The sequence below is a fragment of the Pinus tabuliformis genome, chromosome 3_1, assembly GCF_031772625.1.
Source record: "Pinus tabuliformis cultivar Carrire ecotype Pingquan chromosome 3_1, CPIR1, whole genome shotgun sequence".
Taxonomy (NCBI): Eukaryota; Viridiplantae; Streptophyta; class Pinopsida; order Pinales; family Pinaceae; genus Pinus; species Pinus tabuliformis.
In genome coordinates, this window is record NC_142301.1 from 496,862,270 (window position 1) to 496,880,140 (window position 17,871).

Below are 17,871 nucleotides of genomic sequence, written 5' to 3' on the forward strand. Positions count from 1 at the left end.
GGGTGACTGTCGGATGAGGATGGTGAGTCTAGCACTCCTTGACCTTCCTAAGAGTTGGCATAGCTACCAGGACTTGGTGAATGGAAGGGAGAAACTGCCAGGATGGGAGAGACTTTGGTCAGATCTTGCGTAGGAGGAGATTAGATGGAGCACCAAAGACGGTTCTTCATCCATGCAGGATGAGGAGAACTGTGCCTTAGCAAGTAAGGTGAAGAAGGGGAAGGAGAAGGGTTCTCTTTCTGAATCTAATTCTTCCAGTGGTGGGAAGAAGGTTGAAAAATCGAAAGTGCGATGCTTTCGTTGTCATGAGGAGGGTTCACGGGTCAAGAAACTGTATGCTCTTGAGGTTCAAGATGCATGCAAATCCTTGAGCAGCGAGGCAATTGACGGAGACTTGGTGGTTGAGAGGGAAGGTATGTTACCTTTCAACATGTAGAGCCAGAAGAAGTCTTAGACGATTGTGGAGGAGCCACGATTGGTGCAGCAGCTTCAGGAGGTTGTGGAGGAGCCACAACAAGGGAAGCTGAGAGGAGATCAAGTAGAGACATCTACTCATGCAGAGACCTCAAGTAGGGGGAAACTTCAAGCCAGGTGGGCTGAGGGATCACATGCAGCCATACCTCCAGGTAGGAGGTGGGGCGATATAGAGTGATCGTCCCAAGGAGGAGGGGCAGGATCCTTGAGGTACCCAACCTCTTGGATGAGACCTTGCTATGGTAGCCCTGATGTGGAGTAGTAGGAACTGACTGATTGGGTAGAGACAGATTCAGATGGAGCGGCAGAGAGAGCGAAAGTGCAGGGAATCCCAGGACAGCGCATAGCTAGCAGGTTGCAGCAATGCGAGAGGCATAAGTGTTTTGCACAGTGCTAGGTGGAACAGAGAGGTGTGCAATGGTGCGAGATGCATGGAGATGTTGCAGTAGCATAGATGTTAGAGAGGGAGCACTTGTCAGTAGCAGGTAGAGCTTCAACATCAGAGGATGTTTCTAGCCCAACAGGGAGGTCAGTTGGGAGGTGCAGTGTGGATGCAATGCTGGGAGATAGAACCAACAGAAGCGCGGATGCAGTCAGAGATAAAAATGACAGAGGCTAGAGCAGTCAGATACTGAAGAGCACAGAGATGCAGAGTTTTCAGTCGACAGAGGCAATAGCAATTAGAGACTTTGATGATACAGCAAGTGGACCGGCCAAATGTGTTGCATGGAGAACATTCCAGAGTTACAGGATTGGGTTTGAGAGGAAGCCTTTCTTGTTGAGAGGGAGTGTTGAAAAGTGTGCAACAAGAAATGCTTGTTGAGAATGCAACAAGATGAAGGAGATTAGTGGGAAGGAGTCACCTTCACTAAGTGGGCCCGCAGGCAAATTATGGCGCAAGTTCTATTTTTGGATCCCAGCAGGGATGATCACAGCAGGAGTGACCACAGCAGGAGTGACCACAGTAGGAGTGATCACAGCAGGAGTGACCACATCAGGGATGATCATAGCAGGAGTGACCACAGCAGGAATGATCACAGCAGGAGTGATCACAACAGGAGTGATCAAAGTCTATTTTTAGACTGGCTGTCAAAAATAGAAAAGTCAAATATTATTGTATCATAATAATATTTGGACTATAAACTTGATCTTATTCTCTTGGAGCACTTCAGTTTGAGCTACAGAGGTGGCACATGCAGCTGTCAGAAGGAATTACGCTTTCTTTGTGGGTTAGTTGAGTTGTTGCATGCATGAATTTAGTTAGAACTCAATCAGTTGAGTTTGGTGGAGTTGATTGTAGAGTTAATGAAGTTGTGTTCAGTTTGACCTGGTTAAACTAGTTGTAATTAGTCTAACTGCAAATAGAATAATGATGAGTTGTTAAACTAATTATTAACTCATAATGCAACTTAAAATACATTAGTTAACTCAGTTGCATGTCAGTGCATGTTCAGTTCATCATGGACAGGTGTTAGAGGATCAGATTGCTATCAGTTGTGACTATAGTTGTGCATGATGATTTGCACAATCAAAGGGATTGAGTATGCCAATGAATTTGCCAATACCAAGTATTATAGCCTCTGCTCACGTCTTTCCCAGTGTGAGTGATTCTTTGGAGCTTAAATACGAGTTTGGTAAACCATTCTCATTCATTCTTAGCAGGTATTGTGTAGTGGAGGTAGGCAAGCAGCGGGGGAGATTTGGAGATCAGATCTGAGCTGTATTGTGTGTAGCATGTGGAGATAGTACTGAGTACTTGTGAGGAATATTGTACTATGTATTGTTACATGATTCAATCACTATAATATACAGATAGTTGTTGTTTTTAGCGAGATGCTTTCCTCGGGAAAATACTGTGTTGATATGTGTGATTGATGCTTCTATGTACGCCTGTGAATGTTTCTGCTTCTGTAAATTGATGATCAACGTAGAGGAGGTTATGTATTATGCATGTTCCGCTTATAAGTGTATAATCAGGATAATATCCATTGAATATGTGTTTATTATTCAAAATTTCTACATGATATCAGAGCTGCTTGATTTGTAGAAGAGATTTTTACAGGATATCAAGCGATGATTGATCATCAGATCTATTATTCAGAAAGTGTTTACATTTTATTTCTTCAGGCAGAGTCTGTAATCGGGCCAGGTAGCCTCTGGATTCATACTTATTTTGGAAGGTGAGATATCCGGTGAATGCCTAGACAGTCAATCTCTGTACAAGAAATACTTTGTTCTCACGAATTCTAGATCGGAAGTGGTTGAGTTTTTGAGCTGGTGGAATTCGAATTTAATTCCAAAGCAAGAGATAAAACTCAGAAACACTAAGTGTGAGAATGGAGACAGTATGCCCCAGTATCTCACGAAGTTCACCCAATGCCGGGATGAGCTGGGAAGTGTGGGGATAACTGTCGGATGAGGATGGTGAGTCTAGCACTCCTTGACCTTCCTAAGAGTTGGCATAGCTACCAGGAGTCGGTGAATGGGAGGGAGAAACTACTAGGATGGGAGAGACTTTGGTAGGATCTTGTGCAGGAGGAGATTAGACGGAGCACCAGAGACGGTTCTTCATCCATGCAGGATGAGGAGAACTGTGCCTTAGCCAGTAAGGTGAAGAAGGGGAAGGAGAAGGGTTCTCTTTCCGAATCCAATTCTTCCAGTGGTGGGAAGAAGGTTGACAAATCGAAAGTGCGATGCTTTCGTTTTCATGAGGAGGGTTCACGGGTCAAGAACCTGTATGCTCTTGAGGTTCAAGATGCATGCAAAGCCTTGAGCAACGAGGCAATTGATGGAGACTTGGTGGTTGAGAGGGAAGGTATGTTACCTTTCAACATGCAGAGCCAGAAGAAGTCTCAGACGATTGTGGAGGAGCCATGATTGGTGCAGCAGCTTCAGGAGGTTGTGGAGGAGCCACAACAAGGGAAGCTGAGAGGAGATCGAGTAGAGACATCTACTCATGCAGAGACCTCCAGTAGGGTGAAACTTCGAGCCAGGTGGGCTGAGGGATCACATGCAGCCATACCTCCATGTAGGAGGTGGGGCGATATAGAGTGATCGTCCCAAGGAGGAGGGGCATGATCCTTGAGGTACCCAACCTCTTGGATGAGACCTTGCTACAGGAGCCCTGATGTGGAGTAGTAAGAACTGACTGATTGGGTAGAGACAGATGCGGATGGAGCGGCAGAGAGAGCGACATTGCAGGGAATCCCAGGACAACACATAGCTAGCAGGCTGCAGCAATGCGAGAGGCATAAGTGTTTTGCACAGTGCTAGGTGGCAGAGAGAGGTGTGCAATGGTGCGAGATGCATGGAGATGTTGCAGTAGCGTAGATGTCAGAGAGGGAGCACTTGTCAGTAGCAGGTAGAGCTTTAGCATCAGAGGGTGTTTCTAGCCCAACAGGGAGGTCAGTTGGGAGGTGCAGTGCGGATGCAATGCTGGGAGATAGAACCAGCAGCAGCACGGATGCAGTCAGAGATCAAAATGACAGAGGCTAGAGCAGTCAGATACTGAAGAGCATAGAGATGCAGAGTCTTCAGTCGACAAAGGCAATAACAGTTAGAGACTTTGATGACAGAGCAAGTGGACTAGCCAGATGTGTTGCATGGAGAACATTCCAGAGTTACAGGATTGGGTTTGAGAGGAAGCCTTTCTTTTTGAGAGGGAGTGTTGAAAAGTGTGCTACAAGAAATGCTTGTTGAGAATGCAACAAGATGATGGAGCTTAGTGGAAAGGAGTCGCCTTCACTAAGTGGGCCCGCAGGCAAATTATTGCGCAAGTTCTATTTTTGGATCCCAGCAGGGATGATCACAACAGGAGTGACCACAGCAGGAGTGACCACAGCAGGAGTAACCACAGCAGGAGTGATCACAGCAGGAGTGACCACATCAGGGATGATCACAGCAGGAGTGACCATAGCAGGAGTGATCACAGCAGGAGTGATCACAGCAGGAGTGATCACAGTAGGAGTGATCAAAGTCTATTTTTAGACTGGCTGTCAAAAATAGAAAAGTCAAATATTATTGTCTCATAATAATATTTGGAAAATAAACTTGATCTTATTCTCTTGGAGCACTTCAGTTTGAGCTACAGAGGTGGCACATGCAGCTGTCAGAAGGAAGTACACTTTCTTTGTGGGTCAGTTGAGTTGTTGCATGCATGACTTTAGTTAGAACTCAATCAGTTGAGTTTGGTGGAGTTGATTGTAGAGTTAATGAAGTTGTGTTCAGTTTGACTTGGTTAAACTAGTTGTAATTAGCCTAACTGCAAATAGACTAATGATGAGTTGTTAAACTAATTATTAACTCATAATGCAACTATAGAATAAATCAGTTAACTCAATTGCATGTCAGTGCATGTTCAGTTCATCATGGACAGGTGTTAGAGGATCAAATTGCTATCAGTTGTGACTATATTTGTGCATGATGATTTGCACAATCAAAGGGATTGAGTATGCCAATGAATTTGCCAATACCAAGTATTATAGCCTCTGCTCACATCTTTCACAGTGTGTGATTCTTTGGAGGTTAAATACAAGTTTGGTAAACCATTCTCATTCATTCTCAGCAGGTATTGGGTAGTGGAGGCAGGCAAGCAGCGGGGGAGATTTGGAGATCAGATCTGAGCTGTATTGTGTGTAGCATGTGGAGATAGTACTGAGTACTTGTGAGGAGTATTGTACTATGTATTGTTACATGATTCAATCACTATAATATACAGATAGTTGGGGTTTTTAGCGAGATGCTTTCCCTGGGAAAATATTGTGTTGATATGTGTGATTGATGCTTCTATGTACACCTGTGAATGTTTCTGCTTCTGTAAATTGATGATCAACATAGAGGAGGTTATGTATTATGCATGTTCCACTTATAAATTTATAATCAGGATAATCTCCATTGAATATGTGTTTATTATTCAAAATTTCTACATGGTATCAGAGCTGCTTGATTTGTAGAAGAGATTTTTACAGGATATCAAGCGAGGATTGATCATCAGATCTATTATTAAGAAAGTGTTTACATTTTATTTCTTCAGGCAGAGTCTGTAATCGGGCCAGGTAGCCTATGGATTCATCCTTCTTTTGGAAGGTGAGATATCCGGTGAATTCCCAGACAATCAATCTCTGTACAAGAAATACTTTGTTCTCACGAATTCTAGATCGAAAGTGGTTGAGTTTTTGAGCTAGTGGAATTCAAATTTAATTCCAAAGAAAGAGATAAAACTTAGAAACATTAAGTGTGAGAATGGAGACAGTATGCCCCAGTATCTCACAAAGTTCACCCAATGTCGGGATGAGCTGGGAAGTGTGGGGGTGACTGTCGGATGTGGATGGTGAGTCTAGCACTCCTTGACCTTCCTAAGAGTTAGCATAGCTACCAGGACTCGGTGAATGGAAGGGAGAAACTGCCAGGATGGGAGAGACTTTGGTCAGATCTTGTACACGAGGAGATTAGACGGAGCACCAGAGACGGTTCTTCATCCATGCAGGATGAGGAGAACTGTACCTTAGCGAGTAAGGTGAAGAAGGGGAAGGAGAAGGGTTCTCTTTCCGAATCTAATTCTTCCAGTGGTGGGAAGAAGGTTGACAAATCGAAAGTTTGATGGTTTCGTTGTCATGAGGAGGGTTCACGGGTCAAGAACCTGTATGCTCTTGAGGTTCAAGATGCATGCAAATCCTTGAGCAGCGAGGCAATTGATGGAGACTTGGGATTGTACAATGCGCGATTCCAGTTGGGAAGGACTATTGGCCCAAGGACATGTTTGCACAATTTCTTGGGCCAAGCAACCACTGTCCTCCAGAAATGTGCAAAACAGTGTTGGAGGCCATTGTTGGGTAGGAATGTGCAAATCTGGAGAAGACGGTGAGCCTTCCTTTCCCATATCGTGTAATGCAACCTTGGTGAAGGCAGAGTCCTGGTCAAGGTTGGCCCGACTCGCCGACAGGCAACTGAAAGCAACTAAGACAGTAAATTCATGGTGACACTAAGTGATAGTAGAAGTGATATATAGTGCATGCAAAACATGAATGAAAGATTCAACAAACAGATCAACATGCATGTGGGTGACGCAGTTCACAGGTTGGGTGAACGTTCGTGCAACAGTTTCATGAATGCGACAACAGTGAGATAGAAATGAAAACTAAAACAGAGCTAAGACAAGCTAGAATACATCTAAATGACATTATGCGTTCAAAGAAATCAAGCAAACATTACTCACACAAGCGAAAACACAAAAAGCGACAGAAATGCATCACAAGGCATGGGAAGTGGGCTTACCCCAAAACAACTAAGCAGAATGTGCTGACTACTCCTAGATGTGATGTGGGATGTCAGAGCTACAAGGTTGATGTGAGTAATGAGCTCTGCATCATCCGGCTAATGAGTTTCGATAACATCAAGGTTGTCACGCGCATGCCACAAATCTAAGGGAAGTGACACTTGGTGGGAGGTTTCTGAATTGTTCCTTGCATGTAACGTCCAACTGCTAAACATAGATCCCTGAGGAAAGGGATGCCTTTGCATGCTGTCCTGGGAGAAGCAACCTATGCATGCAAGTCTGTTTTGCTTGGTCCCGGAGGGAACCGGTCAAATCAGTTGCACATGCAAGAGACTGCTCAACTACTGGAGAAAAATGCGCATTTTTGGCAGGGAGCTGGGTTGACTTCTTAGGAGATTTGTGCAATTAATGGGGAGAGCAGCTGACTGCTGCCCAGATTTGCGCAAATCCTGGGCTGAACAGCCTTGCTGGGAAAATTTGCGCAAATCCTGCTAGGATTGTTGGTAGGCAGGATTGCGCCATCCTAGAGCCCAACAGGCTACTAGACACGATTATGCAATTTCTAGAGGGAAGGCTGGTTGCGCTCCAGAAATGCGCAATTTTCAAGGGTAAGTTGCTCAGCTTGCAGCTGGACCAAGTCCGGATGAACAACCTATGAGGGGAATGGATCAAGCTGTGACTGACAGGCCGCCTTTGTGCAATAAATACACTGAAGCTTGTGAACTTAATGAAGCAAGGCAAGTTGTTGTGAAGGTTGGAAGGGAGGCTCCAAAAAGAGGCTAAGGCAAAATTTTGGAGGGTGGTCATACCCACTACAACACCACCCTAAAGTGTTCTCAAGCTCCAAACTAAAGGAAATTTCAATCTTTGCATTGCACCACCCTGCCAACATAAAATTGAAATATAGAAAAATAAATGTGGGCTCCCCTACCAGGGACAATGTCCCACTTACAACGATATACAAATAAAACGTGAATGTTGCCTCTGTTGATTCATGGAATGAGACTTCATCAGCAAACTTTTCAAATATTAATGTCTTATCGCTTCTCAGGTTCAACCTTGCACAAACAACCTTCAAATCTTATCTTCAAATGCTATTATAGATTTGACTTTAAGCTTGCAATATACATAACAATTAAATAAAACTAAGACTCTACCGCATACCTCATAGAATTTGTAATGTCTCATACCATAGAAGAAAAATGCCTAAACCTTTTTGCCACTGATTTTCCTTTTGTTGTTGCTTTGTGCTTCAGACTTTGGCTAGAATTCTGTCCTTGGAGATGCCCTTAAACTTTGAACTAGTGACCAAACTATGCCTTGTCCTTGCTCACATAGACCTTGACTGTGATTTTTTGTAGCATCGGATGTGTTATACCCATAAAATTTGGTGGAGAGGCTAGGATACATGATATCTCCAAGACCCAGAAATCGTTTTTGGAAATTATGCCTGAAAGTGTCTCAATTAGATTATTAACCATTTTTTAATATTTCCTAAGTCTAAACTTAGGGAATATGATTAATTAATCAATAGTAATTGAGATGATGTGAGAATCATCTAGAAACTCACACATATCGATCTAGAGATGATCCTAGCCATTGATTAAGTTTTAATCTTGGTCGTTGGTGCTCCAACAATGGATTATAAGAGGAGGTTGATGTGGTGATGCAAAACACACCAGTGCAAATATTCAGTCGCCTAAGAAGTTCGATTTTCTCAGTAGCAGTAGCTCGACAGTGAGGATAGAGCTAGAGGGTGAGTAGTGGGTGGAAGGGGAGGGCAACAACATTTTGGGAGGAAGGTTTCTAGTCCCGTGAAGAGACAAAGGAATGAAGTCAAATTTCTCATAGGGCCAGCATAAGCTTTGTGCAAAGGGTGACGCAAGAGGCTTAGCATAGAGGTTGGGGAGGTAATTTCGGAGGAAAAAAATGATTGTGGGGTGAGAGAAAATTCCTCACTAGATTTTTCCAGTATTTTCCTTAGATTAGATTGCTAGTTGGGCATCTAAATTATTTTACTCATAATTGTTGCTAAAGAATAATAATAAAACCCTCATTTGTTGCATCGATTTTCCCGCATTGGGTTTTTCTAGGGACAATTGTCCAAAAATAACTGTGTCAAAATTATAATGAGTGTGCTATAATTTCTCAGTTTCCAATATTTTATTTTCTACAATATTTTTTATGGTGAAAACTGCAGTTGTGATTTTATTTATTGTTTGTCATAGCAAATAAACTGCATAATTAATTTTCAGTTAGAAGAATAATATCCAGCTGTTGCAATAGATAAAAATTTCACATGGTATTGTAGCATAGTTGATCAGTCGAAGAGCTCAAAAGCAAAAAGAAGGAATTTTGGTGCTCAACATGGGCAACAGGTTAAAATTCCCAAGGTGTAGCATAGTCTTTTTGCCAGGAGACCAAAATGCTTGAGGAAGACCGAATTTTCTGAGAAAGGGGAAAAAAAACTTCCAGAGCAAGTGATTCCAGAAGCGGAGGGAGAATTTCATATTCTCTTGTTGAGTAGATCTCTAGTTGGACGCGGAGTTTTTTTGCAACACTTTGCTAGAGCAGAGCCAATGTCAGGTTGGAAATCAGGAATAACACACTATAAATGCTTCAGCATAACCATGGACAAAAGTAACATTAAGGAGACTTCAGATTTGTCTTCCAGATTGGAGGACGAATTTGCTTGCATATCAGGATCATCTTCACAAGGTGTCTGGTATATAGAAAGTGGGGCGTCATCTCACATGACAGGGGTTAGAGAATATTTCTCTAGCTATAAATAGGAGCAGTTGGACTTCCAGATTACTATGGGAAATAGAACGAAATGTACTCCAGTAGGGAGAGGTACCATAGATTTTCATAGGGAGTCAAGAGCAAGCACCGATGCTATAGATGTATTGCATGTGTCGAGACTAGGTATGTACCTGATTTCAATATCCTAGTTACAGGATAAGGGGTATGATATTTAGTTCATAGGGAAGAAAGTGTTTTTTGTTAAACAACCAAGCTGGAAAAAGGTAAGACATATTGGAGTTCAAAGTAACAAATTGTATCGGTTAAATATTGATTCTGCAATGGAACTAATAGGCAATGATAGTAGAAGTGGGAAGGAGTTGAATGAGTTATGGAATAGGAGAATGGGACATCTACACCATGGAGTAGTCAGGATGTTCAGAGAAACAATAAAAGGGGTTCCATATCTTGGCAAAAAATATGATGATGTGTGCAGAGGATGTGTACTTGGGAAGTATGCTAAGGCAACATTTCCAAGAAGTGACAGAAAAGCTGATGGCATCTTAAGACTTATACATTCAGATATTTGCGGCCCGATGTCCATTAGATCTCTCAGCCATGCCGAATATTTTGTCACCTTTATTGATGACCGTTCTAAGAAAACCTGGATCTACTTCTTGAAGATGAAAGATGAGGTCTTTAATCGTTTTAGAGAGTTTAAAGCTCTCGTGGAGAATGTGACAGGGAAGAAGACCAAGGTGCTTCACTAAGATACTGGTGGAGAATATATTGATAGATAATTCATACTCATATATTTTTTTGCGAAGGGAGTCATCAATAGAGAATGGACAACTCCATATAATCCATAGCAAAAAGGTGTAGCGGAGTGGAAAAACATAACCATTGTTGGAGCTACAAAGGCTATGCTATATGACGAGGATCTAACCAGATTTCTATGGGTAGAGGCATGTAACATGGTAGTATACATTCAGAACATGACTCCTCTTAGAGCATTGGGGAAGAAAACACCAGAAGAAGTCTTCACAGGGAAAAAACCAGAAGTTAGCCACTTCAGAAGTAGCGGTAGTTAGCTTATTTCCACATGCCATATGATAAACGTACCAAAATGGATTAGACTGTAGACAAGTGGTTCTTCATTGGGTACAACGAAACCTCAAAGGCATATTGAATCTACACTCATAGTAATAGGAAGATTGTAGTAAGGCGAGAGGTGAAGTTCATGGAGGACCGAGCTTTTAGGAGATCTCGTGAGATGCTTGTAGGTGATCAAAATCAATCAACAAAGTTCCTTTGCTTTAGTAGCAGGGGAAACCAGTGAGACAGACATGAGGATAGTCATAAGGATCAAGTATTGTGACCAATAATAGTATTTACTCAGGTGCAGGAAATCCAGGGAGTTCTCAACAGATGGAGGAGCATAGGCAGGATGAGGAGGAGATAGTTGAACTTCCCATGAATAGTGGTCGAGCCAGCGGAGAGGTTCATCAGGCATTAAGAGATGCAGAGGAGTTTATTGGAACTCCTAAGATGAACAAAAGACATCATAGACAACCTGACAGATACCAAGCATTGGTAGCTCAGGTCGCAGAACCTTTCAACTTTCAGGAAGCCGCACATCATCAGGTAGGGGTAGATTCCATGGTAGAAGAGTATAGCTCTATTGTAGGTTTTAACCTCGTACAAAAATTACCTGCATATGAATTCTAAGAACAACAAATAAACAATGCGACAACATAACACATAAAACACATATACACAAAGATTTTCCCCTAGATCCAAAATCCGGGACTACCAGCTTGATTTTTCATTATGTTCCTTTCAATGTTACAATACATATATAAACATGCTGAAGTATCCAATACCATGGACGAAAAACATCATGCTCAAAACCATGTGCAAAAACCATGCACAAAACCATAAGTAGGTTTGCCCATCTAATATAGGGTCCCAAAAAAATTCCACGGGGCACTGCCCCAGACCCCTTAGAGGGGGGCTAACCGCCCCCCCTCTACCCCCCCGGTAAAGTAGTTCAGCTAGTCATGGAAAGAATATAATACAACCCAACATCTATCACCGCGAATGATGTTTTGGAGGTAGTGCCAAAGCCGAAAGATAGATTAGTTCTAGGTTCTATATGGATCTACAAGATCAAATATGTTGTAGATGGCAGTGTAGAGAAATACAAGGCTAGGTTCATGGAAAAGGGGTATGCACATAAAGAAGGGATATATTATGAGGATACCTTTGCCCCATTTTCCATATACTCTTCTATCCGGTTAGTTATATCCCTAGCAGCTCAGACGGGATGGAACATTCACTAGATGGACTTTAAGACAACCTTCTTAAACTGGGTGATAGAGGAATAAGTGTACATAGAACAACCAGATGACTTTGAGACTCATCAGATGCACACTCATGTGTGCAAACTGAAGAAAGCTCTGCACAGACTCAAGCAAGCTCCCAGAGCATGGTATGGTAGGATTGATAACTACTTGTAGTAGATGGGATTCGTCAAGAGTGACGCAGGTCCCAACCTTTACTATTTGATGGTAGAGGGTGAGCCACTCTTTCTAGTTTTGTATGTGGATGATCTCTTTTTGATAGGATCATCAGGGCTCATAGAGGATTGCAAGAGGAACCTGGCAGTAGAGTTCGACATGAAGGAATCTGGGTTGATGCACTATTTCCTAGGATTGGAAGTTTTGTAGAAGGATGGGGAGATATTCCTTAGACAAGGAAGATACGCTACAAATATTCTGAAGAGGTTAAGAATGCAGGATTGCAAGCCCATGTCTACGCCCATGATCACCAACTAGGAGAAGATAGATCCACCAGATTACAAGGATGTTGACCCCACCTTGTATAAACAACTTATTGGATCTCTCATGTATCTAGTCAATACCAAGTTAGATATTTGCTTTGCAATCAATACCCTTAGTCAATTCATGGTAGAGCTGAAGAGGGTGCATTTGGACACAACGAGGCACATTCTAAGGTATGTGTGTGGCACAATTGAGTATGGGTTGAGATATATCCGAGGAGATGATGTCAAATTATGTGGATTCATAGATGCAAATTGGGAATGCAATTCAATGGACAGGAAAAGTACCTCTAGGAACTACTTCAGTGTTAGATCAGGGATGGTTTCTTTGTGTAGCGGGAAGAAGAAGTCAGTAGCACTAAGCTTTGTAGAAGCAGAGTATATGGCAGCAAGCATAACTACGAACGAAGCTATATGGCTTCAAAAGTTGGTGGTGAGCTTGTTCAGGTAAAGGATTGAGGCGACCAGTGTCTACTATGATAATTAGAGTTGCATAAAGCTCTATCAGCATCTAATGTTTCATGACAGGTCAAAACACATAGATACTCTATGTCATTTCATTAGAGATTGTGTACAACGTGGAGCAATCCAGCTATAATATGTTCCCATAGAAGTGCAGGTTGCATATATACTCACGAAAGCTCTAGGAAGAGCTGAGTTCGTTTATTTCAAAGAACAAATGGGTATGTTGGAGAACCCGTTTTAGTAGCATAGGCAGATTACCTTGGATAATTATCAGTTGTAGCAGCAACAAATGAGAGGGAGTTGCAGTGTAGATGCAGTGTTGGCAGTGGTACAACAAGGTCAAAAGCAACACAGATGCAGTGTATATCAGAGTTGCAGGTTGGTGGGTAGCAACAACCAGACATCAGCAACGTGACAGGAGATGATGCAGAGACAGGGTGTTGTGGTAGTATGTGCAACACTAGAACACATTCCTCGCTAAGAGGGAGTGTTAGTTTTTGTAGCATCAGATGTGCTCTAGCCACAAAATTTGGTGGAGATGCTAGAATACATGAGATGTCCAAAATCCAGAAATTTTTTCTAGAAATTCCACCTAGGAGTGTCTCCATTAGATTATTAATCGTTTTTAAAATACTTCCTAAGTATAAACTTAGGGAACATGGTTAATTCATCAGTATTAATTGAGATAAGGTGAGAATCATCTAGAAACTCACACGAATTGATCCAAAGGTTATCCTATCCATTGATTGAGTTTTAATATTGGATGTTGGTGCTCCAACAATCAATTATAAGAGGAGGTCGATGTGGTAATGGAGAACACACCAGTGCAAATATTCAGTTGCCTAGACAATTTGATTTTCTCAGTAGAAGTAGCTCAACAAAGAATATAGAGCTAGAGGGTGAGTAACATGTGGAAGAGGAGGGCAACAACATTCCGGGAGGAAGGTTTCTAGTTCTTATAAGAGGCAAAGGAAGGAAGGCCAAAATTCTCATAGAGACAACGTAAGCTCTGCGTAGAGGGTGACATAGGAGGCTCAACACAGAGGCTGGGGAGGTGATTTCGGAGGCAGAAAATAGTTGTGGAGTGAGAAAAAATCTCACTAGATTTTTCTAGTATTTTCCTCAGATTAGATCACCAGTTGGGCATCTAAATTATTGTACTCATAATTGATACTAAAGAATAATAATAAAACCCTCATTTGCAGCACCGATTTTCCCACATTGGGTTTTTTCGTGGACAATTGTCCAAAAATACTTGTGCGTGTGCTAGAATTTCTCAATTTCGAGTATTTTATTTTCCACAATATTTTTATGATGAAAATTGGAGTTGTGATTTTATTCGTTGTTTATCATAATAAATAAACTTCATAAATAAATTTTTAGTTAAAAGAATAATTTCTGGTTGTTGCAATAGATAAAAATTTCACATGGTATCAAAGCATAATTGATCATCCGAAGAGCTCAGAAGTGAAAATAAGGAATTTCGTGGCTTAGCGTGGGAAGTAGGTCGAAATTCCCAAGGGGCAGCACAGTGGTTTTGCCAGGAGGCCGAATTACTTGAGGAAGACCACATTTTCTGAGAAAGGGGCAAAAAAAAACGTTCAGATTAAGTGATTCTAGAGGCAAAGGGAGAAGATAAATTTTTTCGTTGAACAGATTTCTAGCTGGATGTAGAGGTTTTCAAGCAGTTCGCTAGAGTAGAGCCAACATCTCGATGGAAAAGAGGAATAATACACTATAAATTCTTAAGCATAACCATGGACAGAAGTAACATTCAGGAGACTTCAAATTTGTTCTCTAGATTGGAGGACGAATTTTCTTGCTTTTCAAGATTAGCTTCATAAGATGTCTAGTATATAGACAACGGGGCATCAACTCACATTACAAGGGTTAGAGAAAATTTCTCTATCTACAAGGAGGAGTAGATGGACTTTCAGATTACTATGGGAAACTGAATGAAATGTACTCCAGTAGGGAGAGGTACCATAAATTTTTCATAGGGAGTCTGGAGCAAGCACCAGTGCTATAGATGTATTGCATGTTCCAGGATTGGGTATGAACCTGATTTCAGTATTCCATTTATAGGATAAGGGGTACGATATTCAATTTGTAGGGAAGAAAGTGTATGTCAAACACCCGAGCTAGAAAAAGGTAAGACAAATTGGAGTTCGAAGTAACAAATTATACCAGTTACAGATTGATTATTTAATGGCACTAATAGATAGTGATAGTAACAGTGGGAAGGAGTCGAATGACTTATGTCATAGGAGAATGGGACATCTAAACAATGGAGCAGTCAAGATGCTCATAGAAACAGTAATAAGGGTTCCAGAACTTGGCATGGAACACGATGATGTGTGTAGAGGATGCATACTTGGGAAGTATGCTAAGGCAACATTTCCAAGAAGTGACAACATAAATGATGGCATGTTAGGACTTATACATTCATATATTTATGGCCTGATGTCCATTAGATCTCTTAGTGGTGCCGAATACTTCGTCACCTTTATTGATGACCATTCCAGGAAAACCTCGATCTACTTCTTGAAGACTAAACATGAGGTCTTCGATTGTTTCAGAGAATTTAAAGTTCTCATGGAGAATGCGACAAGGAAGAAGGTCAAGGTGCTTTCCTTAGATAATGGTGGAGAACATATTGATAAATAATTCATATATTTATATGCGAAGGAAGGCATCAAGAGAGTATGGAAAACTCCATATAATCCACAACATAATGGTCTAGCAGAGTGGAAAAACATAACCATTATTGGAGCTGCAATGGCTATGTTATATGACGAGGATCTACCCAGATTTATATGGGAAGAGGCATGTAACATGACTGTATATATTCAGAATAGGACTCCTCATAGAGAATTGGGGAAGAAAACGCCAGAAGGAGTCTTCACAAGGAAAAAACCAGAAGTTAGCCACTTCATAATTTTTGGCAGCGTTGCTTATTGCCACATGCCAGATGATAAATGTACCAAACTAGATCAGAATGCAGAGAAGTGGTTCTTCGTTGGGTACAACGAAACCTCAAAGGCATACAAAATCTACGCTTCTAGTAATATGAAGATTGAAGTAAGGCAAGACGTGAAGTTCATGGAGTACCGAGCTTTAATGAGATCTCGTGAGATGCTCACAGATGATCAGCATCAATCAACATAAGCACTTTTGGTCCAGGAGTAGGGGCAACCACATGGGCACCCAATGGGATAGGCGGGAGGATAGTCACACGGATCGAGTATTGTGACCAGTACTAGTATTTCCTCAGGCGCAAGAAATCTGGGGGGTTCTTAGCAGATGGAGAAACATAGGCAAGATGACGAGGGGATGGTTGAACCTCCCATGACTAGTGGTTGAGCCAAGAGAGAGGTTCTTCAGACATTAAGAGAGGTAGATGAGTTTATTGGAACTCGTAGGATGAACAAAACACAACACAGAAAACCTAACAAATACCAAGTATTGGTAACTCAGGTTGCAGAAACTTCCAGCTTTAAGGAGGCCACGCAACATCAAGCATGGGTAGATGCCATGGTAGAAGAGTATAGATCTATCATGAGAAATGATGTTTGGGAGGTAGTGCTCAGGCTGGAAGACATATTGGTTATAGGTTCTATATGGATATACAAGATCAAATATGTTTTAGATGACAATGTGGAGAATACAAGGCTAGGTTCATGGCAAAGGGGTATACATAGAAAGAAGGGATAGATTATGGGTAGACCTTTTCTTCAGTTTCCATATACACTTCTATCGGTCAGTTATATCCCTAGCAGCTCAGATGGGATGGAAAATTCACCAAATGGACATCAAGACAACCTTCTTGAATGAGGTTATAGAGGAAAAAGTGTACATAGAACAACCAGAGGGCTTTAAGACTAATGAGAGAGACACTCATGTGTGCAGACTAAAGAAGGCTCTATATAGACTAAAGTAGGCTCCTAGAGCATGGTATGGTAGGATTGACAACTACTTGCAGCAGATGGGATTCGTGAAGAATGACGCAGATCCCAACCTTTACTATTTGATGGTAGAGGGTGGACCACTCATTCTAGTTTTGTATGTGGATGATCTCTTTTTGACAGGACCATTAGGGATCATAGAGGATTGCAAGAGGAACTTGGCAGTAGAGTTTGACATGAAGGATTTAGGGTTGATGCACTATTTCCTAGGATTCGAAGCTTTGCAGAATGATGGGGAGATCTTCCTTGGGCAAGGAAGATACACTACAGATATTCTAAAGAGGTTCAGAATGCAGGACCACAGACCCATGTTTATGCCCATGATCACCAACTAGAAGAATATAGATGCATCGGATGACAAGGATGTCAACCCCACCTTGTATAAACAACTTATTAGATATCTCATGTATCTAGTCAATACGAGGCTAGATATTTGCTTCACAGTCAATACCCTTAGTCAATTCATGGTAGAGTCGAAGAGGGTACATTGGAAGCAGTGAGGCACATTCTAAGTTATGTACATGGCACAATTGAGTATGGGTTGAGATATACCCAAGGAAATGATGTCAGTTTGTGTGGATTCGCAGATGTAGATTGGGCACGTAGTTTAGTGGACAGGAAAAGTACCTCTAGGTATTGCTTCAATGTTGGATCATGTTGATTTGGGGTAGCATCAGATGCGATCTAGCCATGAAAATTGGTGGAGAGGCTAAAGAACATGACATATCCAAGACCCAGAAATGGTTTGGGCAGATTCTAATCGGTTTGGGAGATATTAAAATAATTAATATTTTTAATGGAGTTCCTAAGTCTAAACTTAGGAAAAAAAATATTAATGGGTATTAATATAAAACTGGGTTAGAAGGGTCCAAAATTCATGGATCAAGCCAAATCTAATCTTAGTCGTTGATTAGAGATTTAATCTCAGTTGTTGATGGAACAACGAAAAAAGTATAAGAAGAGGCTTGAGGGTAAGTTGGAGGACACACATAGGGAGACTAGTTAGTTTGATTTCTGGAGTGGGGTTAGCTGAGAAATTTGAACTAGTGGTCTATAGAGTAGCAAGAGGCGAAAAGTATGGAATAGAGAGTCAGGAGTAGCACCAGAAG